Here is a 14,402-nt window from a genome sequence, read left to right on the forward strand (position 1 = left end):
AACAGGGAAGAAGGCTGTTACTTTTTCATTAAGTAATATCTGTAACTGTAAACCATTTGAGTTTCAAGTGGGTGTCCATTACATAAAGGATTGCTTTGTTGAGTTTTTTTGTATTTCTTGTGCAAAAGCCAACATGGCCTTGACTTAGAGAGTCAGGAAACTAAAGCATAACCAGCAGATGGCAGCTTAGAGTGACTTTTAGAGGTGAAGTAAGAGTAGGGGATGACCTGTGGATTATTTTGCATTCTATCAAAACCTACTATGAAAACACGGTGTAGATGTTTTATTTAAATCAGAAGATACCTTTCTGAAGCATAGCCCTATAGGGGCAACATATGAAACTGACTCTTTTTGGGAAAAACACAGCTTTTGTATTTGATTTTACTAAAGTAAACACATGTTTTACTGTATAAAGTGAAAATGTGTTATTTCTCAGTCTGGTCATCAAATAGTTTTTCTCCAATAGTATGTAGAGCCAATGGAACAGGTGAATAAAGAGATCTTGTCTCAGTCATAGTCCTGAATTACACTCTACATTTCTTGCGATCAGTTCATCTCTATGTTGCTATAGGGAGAGCACTTCTCCAATAGTCCTGTCACTGAATGCTTTTCCAGAGGTTTCCATCTCTGACCCGACCCCAGCTGACATTTCAACTTCAAGGCTTCTCTGCTTTAACTGAGAATGGCTTACAGACCCAGAGCTGCCACAAACATCCCCAACCGTAAGAACTGCGCCCCTGTCCGAGGGAGCCGCGGGACATCTCCAGGGCTTTACTTAAGTTATTCTTGAGGTTGCTTTGAACTTGTGGCAATCTAACATAACCCCAGCCTTGTGGTTCAGTATAGAAAAATGTCACTCAAGTTGTGGTGTACTGATAAGCTGTGATCTTACAGCTCAACAACACTGAGCCAGGCAAATGAGTCATTTCAATGACCACACAATTATTCACGTCGATGATCATTTTTTGTTTTTTTCTCTGTTTAGTTCATAATTGTCTTTTTTTCATATGTCATGAGAAGGAAATTCTTTTATTCAGCTGGCTGCAAGACCTCTTATTTGTTGAAACTGGTAAGAAAAATTGCTTTCTTACTACAACCTTAATAGGTACTTATGGGATTGAGTGAAGACTACTCAAATTAAAAAGTATTGACATGAAGAGATGGGGATCTACGAATAATGCTCCCTTTTATAGAGTGTCTCTCTAAACTAACCATTGAATTTTATCCATATATCAATAAACAGGGGTCTTAAACCTTTTCTATCCACAAGTTGCAATTAAACTCATTTAGAGCTACTTTTAACAAAAGAAAAAATGTATTTCATAAAAGAAATCAACAAGAAAAGCATGTTGTACTTATTAAACAACACTAATTTATTTATTATTTTTAAGTTTTGTGATAAAAGAAGTTATTAACTTTAGCAAAATAGGATGGACATCTTTTCTTCTATGAGATGGTGACGTTTAAGAGGGAAACAGACCCATCTCAAAGCTAAACTTCATCAGTAAGATTACTGATGATTTCAACAGTTAAATGTGTTCGGTGACCTCCTTAAAAATTCAGACTGTGGAAGAACACGTTGCTGGTATTATTGGATCTCTGTGCAGCATTTGACACTGTAGATCACTTTTTTTTTTTTTAGAATGTCCGGAAAACTAGGTCGGCCTATCTGGTACAGATCTTGACTGATTAAAATCCTATTTAGACCGGGAGAGACTCACATGGAGAGAAGGTGCAATGAGAAAAGCTTTTTTCAATTCAATTACTTGCAAGTAACAGTCAGATTGGTTAAGATTTACTATCTAAGGAAAACCAGCTAATTGCATGGACTCATAGACACTCTACAATCTCTCCCACTGAGGAAGCCTGTAGGGACAGTGGAGAGGAAAACTCCTTTTTAACAGGAAGAACCTCCAGCAGAACCAGACTCAGAGAGGGTCCCTCCCAAGATATTTTTTTCAGTGTTTTATTTCCAGTGTTTTATTGTTATCACACTGTCACAAGTGCAGAGCAACGAAATTAGCTCTTTGCATTTAACCCATCCCTTTAGGGAGCAGTGGGCTGCCCGGGGAGCAGTGGGGGGATTAAGGGTCTTGCTCAGGGACCAAGAGTGGCAGTCCGTGGGAGTGGAGCTCTAACTCAGAACCTCAGGATTCCAAGCGCAATGCCCTTACCACTAGGCTGCCACTCCCTAAAGCAGGTATTAGTGGGAAGGGTCTTGCCAAAGGACCCACGCTGGCAGCTCATTCCCCCAATCCTTTTTTGCAGAATGGGTGACTTACCACTTGAGCTAGCCAGCCAACTATGAACCCATCAGAGCCTTTGCTAGATGCTTTGCAGGGGCGGACCGTTGAGCGGTCAACAAACTGTGCGGGCTTTCTAGGGGCTTTAGTCCAGAGACAGTCCAGGTTTGGTAATGGGGTCCAATAAAGCAGCAGAGGTACAAGAGGGTGTAATCCAGCAGATATTTCTGATTCCAGTTCCAGGTCCAATCTCCTGATAAACACAGAAAGTAAAGGGGGCAGGCAGGCTCAGGTACTCACAGGCAGAAAAGGGATCAATAGCACAGGTGGTCAATCCGGGATCCAGTATCAGGACTCACACAGGCAGACAAATCCAGAGAGTGATCAGGCAGGCTCAGAATCAGGGGACAAAGACAGGTCGGTAGTCGGTAGGCAGACAGACAGGTTCACAATGTTAAAGGCTGGAAGGTTCTTACTGAGTTGACTCGATACCATCTGGCACTGGACACTGATCAGGACAGAGCTTATATGCAGGTGGCGACAGGTGAAACCAGATATAATTGCAAAGAGGGTGGAGACTAAACCAGAGAGTTAATTGGAGACAGAATCAGCTCCAGTGCCAGGATCATCACACAGACAGCTACAGCTGATCCAAACACTGCTGCCCTTGTTCTCAATTGAACTAAGAAAGTAGAGCACATCTGCCAAGTTCTTACTTTAAGTCCTTACATTGGCCCCCTGTAGCTCAGAGAAAATATTAAAAAATCCTTCTATTAGTATGTAAATCACTAAAGGGATCAGCATCTCAATACATAAAAGATTGGTTATCAGAGTATCAGCCTCCCAGACCACTCCCTTTTTCTAATTATTATATAGCCTATTCTGTACACCCATAACTGCTGTAAAGCATTTACACTATTAAGATCCTGTATCTCTTTTTTATTCCTTCTTCTGTCTACTGCCAGAGTCTGAGTGACAAAGAATGTTTATTTTCATTTATGTAAAAAAAAAAAAACTCTTTTTGACTCCTTGTGATTCTCTCCAGGTTGAAATTACACTAGCCTGCTATGAGAGAGGGTTCTACATACACTGAACTGAAGCCTGGCTTAGGGCTAAATCTTGAAACAAATGAAGGGTCCATCCATGTTTCCTCCATGTCTAGAAAAATAAACATATCGCTGTAGGTCTGCAGAAACTTTAAATCTGACAGAGGGCAGAGATGAGGGCTCTGGCATGCACATGGGAGGAGGGGAGAGCAAGAATGCAGGGAGAAACACATAGATCAGATTTCAGCAGCCCATAGGGAGGTGAGTCCAAAAAAAAAAAAAAACTGGCTTCCAAAGGTAGAGAAAGTAATTTATTAAGATCAAATATATAGTTATAAGATAGTGAAAATGTTTTCAGAAACAAGCAGATGTAGTTAGGTTTCATTTCGTATTTTTTGTAATTGAAACAGATTTCTCAGTCAAGGAACAAATAATCTTTTGTTTTGTTTTATCTTCGATACCGTGAAGCAGCAGCAGTGAAGCTCATTTGAGGCCAGAGCTTCAGACAATGGTTATAGTAATAGCTCTAACCTCAGGACCCTTTTGAAGAGATTTTATGAGGGATATCTTGGGCAGACGGCTTCTTATACTGAAAACTTCTGACTAGAACCAATAGTAAAGAGAATAGTAAAGCTTGTTTCATTACCACTGCTTAGATTTTCTGTGTCATTGTAACTTCTCCAAAATCAAGAAACCTTTCAATCGAAATTCCAAATGCTAAAGTATGAAATTAATAAGCTAATATTTAAATACATGAAATTATAATTTATTTATTCCAGCATCACATAATCTTCTCTGTATTTACACAGTGTGTACAAAATACTGAAGATAGATTGTATAGTCATGGGGATGTGACTATAAGCCCTTGTAATTGGATTTTAGCTGATTTGATTTTTCTGCTGGATATCATTTTACTTAACATGAATGATCTACATGAGCCAACAGCTTTGTAAGGGTCTCCAGTTCACTAGAGACAAAGAGCACACAGGATCAGAATTTGATAGTCATGGGAAAAAGTACAGTCATGTCAATGTCTCATTCCCTCAAAGTGAAGTCGAGCTAATAAGAATATGATGGGAATGTTTAACTTTACTCTTAAATGTATGGGATTTATTTTAGGAAGAGGTGTTTCCAATCCAATTACCATTTCTAATACCCTCTAAGTACACCTGTATACAGTTGTGCCTTAAATGATTGCTGCAACCTGTTACTGTGGAGAAATAAACCCCTTAGTTTGGAGCATCTGCTGACAGAAGAACTACTTGTCATGTGCTTTGGGAATTTGGCCTTGTTTGAGAACTGGGGAAAAAGGGTGTATCCAAAAGAAAGCCAAGAGGATTTACATGCAAGGTTTTTGACACAAGTCAGACTACTAGCACTTCTCCCCAACCTGAAAACACAATTTCCTACCATACAACATGGCAGCAGCAGCACCTTGCTATGGAAATGCTTTTCTTTAGCAGACAGGGGGAAGCAGGTCAGAACTAATGGGAGAAAAGGTTGCATAAATCTTGACACTTGAGCAGAGATTCTCCATTTTCCAGACAGTGATGTTTCCAGAATTGTTCTGCTCAAGGTGTATTGGAGTAGTTCTGATAGTTTGTTCTGATATAATTTTTTTTAACAGAGCCTAAGTAGATTTTTTTTAGATGTATTGTACCTGTGTTGGATGCTGTGCCGCTGAATTTTTTTATTTATTTATTTTTTTGCCAGTATCTTTCCATTTTTTAGACGTTATGAGGCATAACCACAGCAACCATAACAAGTTGTATTTTAAACCAGGAAGAAGCTTATCAACATTACAAAAGACAAGTAATGCTTCAGCTACAACCGCAAGTCCCAGTTGAGTTGAAAAGGAGGCTTCCAGGATGCAGAGCGGGTTCAAGGTGAAAAGAGGAGGAAATTGAATCCATCTCTTCCATTAATAATTATTGGTTACTGTATGTGAAATATTTAGGAAAGTTAAGAATGTTAGAACTCTAAAGCCTAGAAGGGACCCAGCCTAATACCAGGGATACAGTATTATGTGTTTTAGTGAAACATGGCTGCAGGATCACATCCCCAACTACAGTGTCTCTCTTTGTGCCAGGCTATCTAACTTCATTATTTACCCTTAGAATTCATTTGTGTTGTTTGGCAACTGTTTGCATTTCATCCTATGCTGTTGCTGAAACTGCATCTGATATCATTGGTTCATTTCTGGGACTATAGTAACGAAAATAGGCTTGTTGCCTTGATATCCCATACTATGAAGTTCCTGGAGAGACTATTTTGGTTCTCTTGAGCAAGCAAACAAGCAACTACCTGTACCCCCTGCAGTTTGCTTATCCTCATGAAGTTGGACCTGAAGATGCCATCATATACTGAAAAATGCCCACTGTCATTTAAGCACTATGTGGATCATGCTCTGTTATTTCTCTAGTGCATTAGGAAAATATTCCACATGGTTTCCTTAGTCAGAAACAATAGAAATCTCAGATCGAGGCAATTAAAAATTACATGGATCAAAGACTACCTCACAAACTGCTGTTTGTTAGACTGGAGGGTAAATTGTTCCATCAGGTAGTCAGCAGCACAGGAGCACCAAGGTGGATGGTACTCTCACCATTCCTTTTAACTCTACAAACATCCTACTTCTAGTACAATACAGTCCTATGATCTGCAGTCTTTGGTTGCTTCAGAGATGGAACAAAGCTAAGTACAGGTAACTGGTGAATTGGTTAGGGCTAGGTGTTGAAACAATCATCTGTCATTTAAATCATTAATTATTATTGCTATTGGTGGAGGTGATGGAAGAGTATTAATACCTTCAAGCTTACTCATCTAGACACAACTGTTAAGGGACAGAACCTATTGTACATCTTAAGGAAGTTTAGGTCCACCAGTATTTGCAGCAAGACCATATAACTTATAGGTCTATTGTGGAAAATGATCTGCTTGATCAGAGCAAATGTGTAAAAGATGGTCAGCAAGCTAATAAAGAAGGTGTGTTCTGTTCTCTGGGGATAATGCATAAATCTGGAGATGAGCTGACAAAGGGGAATTCTTCATATAATGAAGAACATTATGGACAATCAAGAGCATCCTCATAAGAAGACTGTTAAATAGCAACAAAGTGTCTTCAGTCAAAGCTTCTACAGAACTGGTGCAAAACAGATGCTTACAGAAGATCCTTCCTGCCTACAGCTATTAACATTTACAACAACTTGTAAAAAAAAAAAAAAAAAAATTATATTATTTACAGCATTCATTTCCCTTTGGGATCAATGTTGTATTCATGAACGGCATTAAATAATGAAGAACAAAAGCTACACTGGAATTAAAGCTATAAGACCTTGTCTTTTTAAGAAAAATTAAAAAGAAGAAATAAATAAATGTGATAGAAATTTTACAAATGACTCAAAGATTATGTGTTTTTTGTGTTGTTCTATCATATAAAATGTAAGAAGAATCAGGGAGTAAATATACCGTACATTGGTAACACACTAAGCAGGAGATATTGCTTGTTTTTTTATTCAGTACAAAAGGTTTACCTAAAAATGTTTACTTATCTTGGCTTATATTAACTTAGATACTTGTTGGTCTAATATAATTTTTGGTCTTGATCATTCCACTTTAATAAGTTTCACCTATTTAGGACATCCTGCAAGATTGAATTTGAAAAAACAGATTTCTGAAACTGTGAAATGATTTAACTTGGCTGTATTTTATTTGTTGGCCCATTGAAATCTTAAACTTCAAAAAACATCTATAAGGTCAGTTTTTGTATTTTGTAACAGGGTTTTAGGCTAGTAAATTCAATCACTGCAAATGCTACAAAGCCAGAAGTGAAGACAGGCTGCAACAGACTTTCTGAGTTTGGAAAGTCCCTTGGTTTATGGTGGAGTACAATTTTAGTTATACAACAGCAGTAAAATTCTATCCATATGATTCTGAGTAAATACGATTCAAACCATTTTACAGACAAAAGCTTGTCTAAAAACCCATGTGTCAGGCCTTGGGGTTTTATTTTAGATGCTGTAACACAAGAGATGCCTGAAAGCTGTGGTGCTGTGAACTGATATGCTGAACAGTATGTTATTGTGATCCCCATAGGTTGTAGTCCTTTTTATATAGGTACATACAGTACCGTATATATGTTTTATACGTTTCTAATTTAGCATACATTTAGCAACTGACAATCGTTATGTACTGGACACAAACTTAAGGACATTTAGGAAGTATGCATTGCAGATTGTTTCCAAGTATAAACATTTATCACAGTTTCATGTCAGATTAATTCATTTCCTGCTGCATGGTCCATGTATGCAAAGGCGGTAAAGGCTAACAACACCATACAGTTCAATGTTTGCAATAAAGTTTGGAGAGTTGCCAGGCGGCAAAATGTACACAATGCGATAAGCTCGGGAGGAAGGGGTGTGATATGGCCCTGAGGACCAGCTTTGTGACTCTATTACCCCTGTGGGACAATTAACATTCACAAAGCAAAAGACCGAGGTATATCATTTTACATGTAACACCACTGTTTGCTGTTGTGGAGTTACGTCTTTTAATAAGTGCCTGAATCACATGTGTATTATAAAACATAAAAGTACAACAGCTTAAAACATTACATTTAAAAAGTCCTTTTATTATTAAACTAGCAGCCTTATGGATACATCCTTACTATATGGTAATTCGAAGTCAAATATAAGCCTTCCAAAGGGTAATCTGTTTTATCTTATTTTCCTAAGATTGTGATTTTAAAATATGTTTATACATTCATGTATAAGGGAAGCAGATATAAAGTCACATTATTCTGGTCTTCTAGATCTGACTGTATATTTCAGCAAGAGAAGAACTATTTCAGCTGGGAGGTATGGTGTGCTTCTTAGCCCTAAAAGATTCCTACATAATTGATCTGCATGGATGAAGGACGCCACTCATTTCCTATTAAATAGCTAAGAAGAATTTTCATGAACCGCTGCTAGGTTTGAGCTAGTACAAGATTCTCTCAGGGACATATCTTTGAGTGTGAATATGCCAGCTGTTATAGATGTAGATATGTTGTAAAAAAAAAAAATTATAGTATATCTGCGTATATTTAAAATATGAAAACAGAAGCTATATTCAGCTCCAACAGATGGCATGCTCACTAAATGTCTCAGACAATAGGGAACCGGAGATGAAATCCTGGAGGTTCCGTCATGGAGAGAAAAGCCCCTAAATGCTGTTTAGTACCACAGAAACATACCTGAAATGGCTGATATCAGGAAATCCTACTAATGGCTAGACAGAGCTGGTCTGAAGGACAGCACAGAGGCACTCATCAGTTCTGCACAGGAGTAGGCCCTGAGCACCAGAGCAATAGAGGCCCATAGCTACCACAACAGACAAGACCCCATGTGTAAACTGTGCAAAAAGGCCCCTGAGACAATCCAGCACATAACTGCAGGGTGTAAGATGCTGGCACGGAAAGCTTACATGGAGCGCCATAACTGAGTGGCTGGCATAGTGTACAGTAACATCTGTGCAGAGTATGGCTGGAAACCCCAAGGTCAAAGTGGGAAACACCTCCAAAAATGGAAGAGAATGACCGAACCAATATGCTGTGGGACTTCCAGATACAGTTGGACAGAATGGAAATGGCGAACAAACCGGGCATTGTGGTGGTGGACAAAGAGCGGAGAAAAGCTGTTGTGGTTGACATTGCAATACCAAGTGACTGCAACATCAGGAAAAAGGAACATGAGAAACTATAGAAATACCAGAGAAGAGCTGGAGAAGACCTGGAAGGTCAAGGTAACATTCGTGCCCGTGGTCGCTGGGGGACTCGGGGCAGTGACCCCCAAACTGGATGTTTGACTACAGCAGATCCCTAGAAATACATCAGACATCTCAGTCCAGAAAAGTGCACTTCTAGGAACAGAACTTTCCCCTAGTAGAGGACTTTATCTTGGGGTTTATTATGGACACAATGGACAAAAAATATGGATTAGCATAGTCAAAATTGTTGAAAATTTTTGTAGGCATAATGCAGATATAAAAGTTGGCTCAGCACTTGTTAAGTTTAATTTTCAAATTCTTTTCATGTCTGTTGTTGCCTAAATATATCTTCAGCTGGCTGGCAATATGCCGAAACAGGTAGTCGAGTGGATGCAACATCACTCTATGCTTGATCACCCTAGCACATTCACTAGCAGGCCAATATTCTAAAAAGGACTTCAAACCGCAGGCACAGTATAAATAACATGTTGACACTTCCCTGAAAACCATAGTGCACTTTGACAGAGCTAACTGTCCTAACCACAACCAACAGACCACAGCACATCCTTACATGAAAGCAGTATTGATGAACATGCCTTTGTTATGGGGGAAACAAATGAGTATCGATTTTGTTTCTGTCGTTTATTCCCTCTTTACAGTTGTTGTAACATGTTTTAAAATTTTCCTTATTGACCTAAAATGCATTTCAATTGCTACAAAAATAACATTGCGACAATATCTAACAAGGTCATCCAAACTCTTTCAGTTATACATGATGCCTTTTTTTTCATGATTCCTGTAACTAGTGCATGTTGCTTGATTTCATCAGAGAGAAGCGAAAGGCCTTATTTCTCATTCTGGACTTACTGGAATATAGAATCAAGCCCAATATTTTTGTTGGTAATTCCTGGAACTCTTTATTTAAAGTCAGTTTCATTTATTGAATGAGTTTATTTTCTAAATTCCTCTTGTGCTTTGTTTAGGTGCAACAAGGGAAATTAAAGAATAATGTATCCTTTGTTTTTGTTTTGTCTACTTTTCATCATTTGACCAACTAATGACATGTCGAAAATTACTCATTCCTTGCTCAATAATCGAGGGAAAATCCTCTATATCTACAGATATCACACACTTCTCATAATGCTGTCTTGATTTTGCGTGTTCCGGCTGCTATTTTTGGCCAATTGTTTTTTGCAATGCACTCAAAACCGTTGCCAAGCTTAGACAGCCTCCTTGACATTACCCTATGCTTTAGCTCCCTCTCTATCATTTTTATGTTATGTCTGTGGCTGAGCAACTCTAAAACTTTAAGACAAAACATGTGGGATGAATCTAAATCTACCAGGAATATGATTCATTTTTGGTCTCATTGTAAAAGCTTGCATAAACTGTGAGAACAGACACTCTTTTCATACAATTGTTTGCTGTTTTATGAGTTCATGGAAGAGTGAGAACAAGTAGAAAAGTAGTGCAGTGTCTTAAAAAAATAACCTTACCCGATTATTTCCCTTGGAAATACCCAGTGTGCGTATGTGAGTGTGAGGTTGTGTATTTGTGTATGCATGATGATCTTGTGAGCTCTGAACTGATGCATGTTTGTGCCTGTTTAAGTAATTATACAGATTCAATCTGAATGTGAAAAGGCAATATGTAAAGATCTCCTTCAGAGCAAAAGAAGTACACTGTATGAATATTGTCCCCTTTGCTGTTTATAATAGCATTATAACACCATTCAGTTTGATTTGGTAAAGTATTCCACTATCCACAACTTTAGTACATCTGTTAAAGTGGTCAGCTTGGGATGTTTTCTTTTAAGGTAGGGTATACTATAGAGCTACAAATGCCTGTTTGAGATAACCTTTTCTTTCACGCTTTCATAAATGGTGGTTCAATCACCTCTCTGTCTTCACCAAACCCCCTGCCAGCCCAGCCCCCTGCATCCTGGACAGAGTGCTGAATCAGAGCTCACTCCCTTTCCGCTAACGCCGACCTAATGACTCCGGTTGGCCTGATTAACTTCTCTTCATGACCTTTTGCTTCCTTTAGGTTGACTTAACACGTAGAAAGTGGCCTAAGGTGTTCATTAAACAGACACTGATGTCATTATCGACTCCTGAGGATTTTTTCTGTGACTCTTTTCTACAGACAATATATATTGTATTTAATTGGTTTAGCAGTGAAACAGAACAGCAAGCACATAATAACACTCAAAAACGGACCTAATTTGAAATCAGGAAGATTAACCTCTTGTTCCCAAAGCATCCTTTTATTAAATCTTCTTAAAAATTACAAGCCCAAAAAGAATTCTCTAAATCTTAGCATGGGAACTACAGGGTTTATTACAATTGTTCTGGTACTTAAATTAAATTAAAACTCCAGGGAATACCTCAGACATCTAAAACCCCACACTTGCTGAGTCAGAGTCAATCAATATGAAATACAGAGAAAATTACTACTAAAAATTCCATTAAAAATGCACTTTGTGAAGTGAATATTTCTTGAAAATATGCGGTTGCAATGCTTATTATCCAGAAAACCATAATTCAGGACCCGAGCAATTGCTCATGTAGAATTGATGTAGAATTGATTTATTTGTTTTTATTCAGCTTTTATTTTTCTTCTATTTCATTATCTAATTCATGTAAAGAACTTTGAATTATCCATGTACTGAATTGTGCAATACAAATAAAATTGCCTTGCCTTGCCATGTGAGCAATTTAAAGTTTCTTTCATTTTTTTCTTTTATTCTGTATTCTGCGCTTTTATCAGACCATAGAGTGTTTGCGCTCAGCTACAAACACTGCAGTTAGCTAAGTCTTGGTTGTTGTTGGGTGGTTAATGTTGTGTCCATCATTTAGCAGAGCCTTGTTTTTCCTTGTATATGAATGTGCCTCATGCATAACTTGGTTGTTGTTTAAGAACCAAGGAATATTATTTTCCAAAATTAGGGTACCCTTGTGTTCAAGGGGTTAAAGAAACTGATTTGGGCCCTTGGACACTTTATCCCCACATGTCTGTGTTCTGTGTGTTTTGTTCTTTATTGGATGGGCAATACCGAAACTTATTTTTGCCCTACTTCTCCAGGCTAGGTGACAAATAAAGTTCTTTGAATCTCTTTGAAGCCAAGAGAAAGATGACCTCCTATTGTGGAAGTGTTCATATGTACCCTATTACCCGCCCATTTGCCTTCTTTGAAAAGGAAACACCTATATTAACCTGTTTTTCTTCTACGGCCATCACTTCTATCAATAAGGTTATGATGGATGCTCTCAAAAGAAGTCACCTCTTCCAAAAAATTTTTTGCGTACAGCAAAAAAAAAAAGGAAATGTAACATTTTTACCAATTTCCTCTATGGTTTTAGCCTGATAAGTGTCTGTTTCCAGGGGTTCAGCTGTTAAAGGCATATTTTTGTCTCCACCCAAGTGATGAGGAAGTCAAGGTTAAAGTCTGGCCAACTGAAGCAACATTGGAGTCATTGGTAATTGAAAAACAACTGGAACATAGTTGCGGATTACCTAGGGTAGACATAGATCATAGGTAATAGATCTAACAGTCTGGTTTCTGCCTTAAGCCTCTGTCACACCTTGATTATTCTGCCAGTGTATGCCTGACCTCCCAGAACCTTCTAAAACTCTGACATACGCTGAACTTTCTATGTATTTTTTTCACTTTTGGGAGTATACATAGAGCATTCATAACGGGTCCAGAACTTATGTCCAACTTCAGCCTAATTTATGCATAATGCATGGCAGCGTAATGCCCATGAAATGTCACAAGCCAGTGTCCTGAGGGGAGTCAGCAATGCGCTAGCTGCTATTTACCGCAAGCCAAAAAAAAAAGAACAAAAAGGAATCAAAAGGAAAAAGAAAGAAGGTTCAGCAGATTCAGCATTATGTCTGCTAGAAAATTTGTTTTTCGTGGCCCTGAACGCAGTGAGCATCCATTACACTCACCTTCTCGCTCACCCTATGATACTCAGGGCTGGTTATACTCCCACAACAGTATGTCGCAGTGAGCTTGTCACAGGCATGACAGATTTATTTTTGATGTATGCCCAATTTTGAAGCATGGTCTGTGCTATGTTATTCCACGCCACAACGCAAGAGGGACAATCACGAACTAGCTGTGGGTCTGCATACGGCCAAGGCAGAGAGGAAGTGGAAAAAGGCAAGGGGCAAGTTTGCGTGACAACGGAAGGACATGCGAGCGAAAAAGAGTGGGAATCCAGGTGGAAAAAGGATCCCAGCGATTTGCACACCTCGTTCTTCTAGCTGGTCCAACTTCACAAGTCGTTTTCCACAGTGGCAGTTATACAAACAAAACAAACCGGTAAGGTACCAAACAGGAAATATGCATAGTGTAGAGTGGATATAGATTTGACCAATCAGAGGCCTCCAATCTGAGGCACTGTCTGCAGTCACCTACAATTTTGAAGAGGTGCACCAGAATGTCTGCGGAAGGGGCGGGGGCGTATCTGCATTGACTGCGATACACATGCAGACGACCTGGTTTGTGAGTATAAACCAGCCTGAAGTCTGGAGGAGAACAAAAGGTTTCCTCCTGTGAACCCCCTTTCATACCAAAACACTGCCAATATGCCATTATACAGTAGCTGTAAGTTACAAACATGTTTAGCAGTCATCTGGAACACATCAAATACTTGGATATTTGCATTGCATTGGAGATAAGTTCTTGATAAGTTACGCATAAGTTATGCACAAGTTTCTCAAAGGTTTTGGATAAACTAGACGGCACAACTTATAAGTAACTTAAAATTAACATATGTCAGCGATCACATAACTTACCTGTAACTAATGGCCCATGTATGAGTATACGCTGGCTCAAAATTTCTTTATGTACTCGCTGTATTTCGACATATGCCAGCGTGCTGCAGCATGCTTATAACTTATACAAAACTGACCCATAATTTATCCAACATATGCCAGTGTTTTTGCCAGGCATATGCTGGCTAAATCGTCAAGGTGTGACAGAGGCTTTAATTTAATTGAACTTTATTGATCTTACACTGGAGAAATTCACCTCTGCATTCAACCCATCCCCTTGCGGAGCAGTGGGCTGCCAATTGCGCGGCGCCCGGGGAAAAGTGTGGGGTTAGGGGTCTTGCTCAGGGACCCAGAGTGGGAGTGGGGCTTGTACTCAGAACCTCTGAATTCCAAGCACAATGCTTAGGATATAATTAATTGCATAAAGTGTTGACACACACACACAAAAAAAATAAAGATTTGCTGCTATGATCTTTAGTAATAATGAGGCACTCAATCCTTATAAAAACTCCATAATGATGAAATCAATAAAAAAGTTCCTTATGCTATGCTGGGTTTTAAGAATAGCTCCAGTTTAGTGAAG

The sequence above is a fragment of the Cyprinodon variegatus genome, unplaced genomic scaffold (genome assembly GCF_000732505.1).
Source record: "Cyprinodon variegatus isolate N-32 unplaced genomic scaffold, C_variegatus-1.0 Scaffold46, whole genome shotgun sequence".
Lineage (NCBI taxonomy): Eukaryota > Metazoa > Chordata > Actinopteri > Cyprinodontiformes > Cyprinodontidae > Cyprinodon > Cyprinodon variegatus.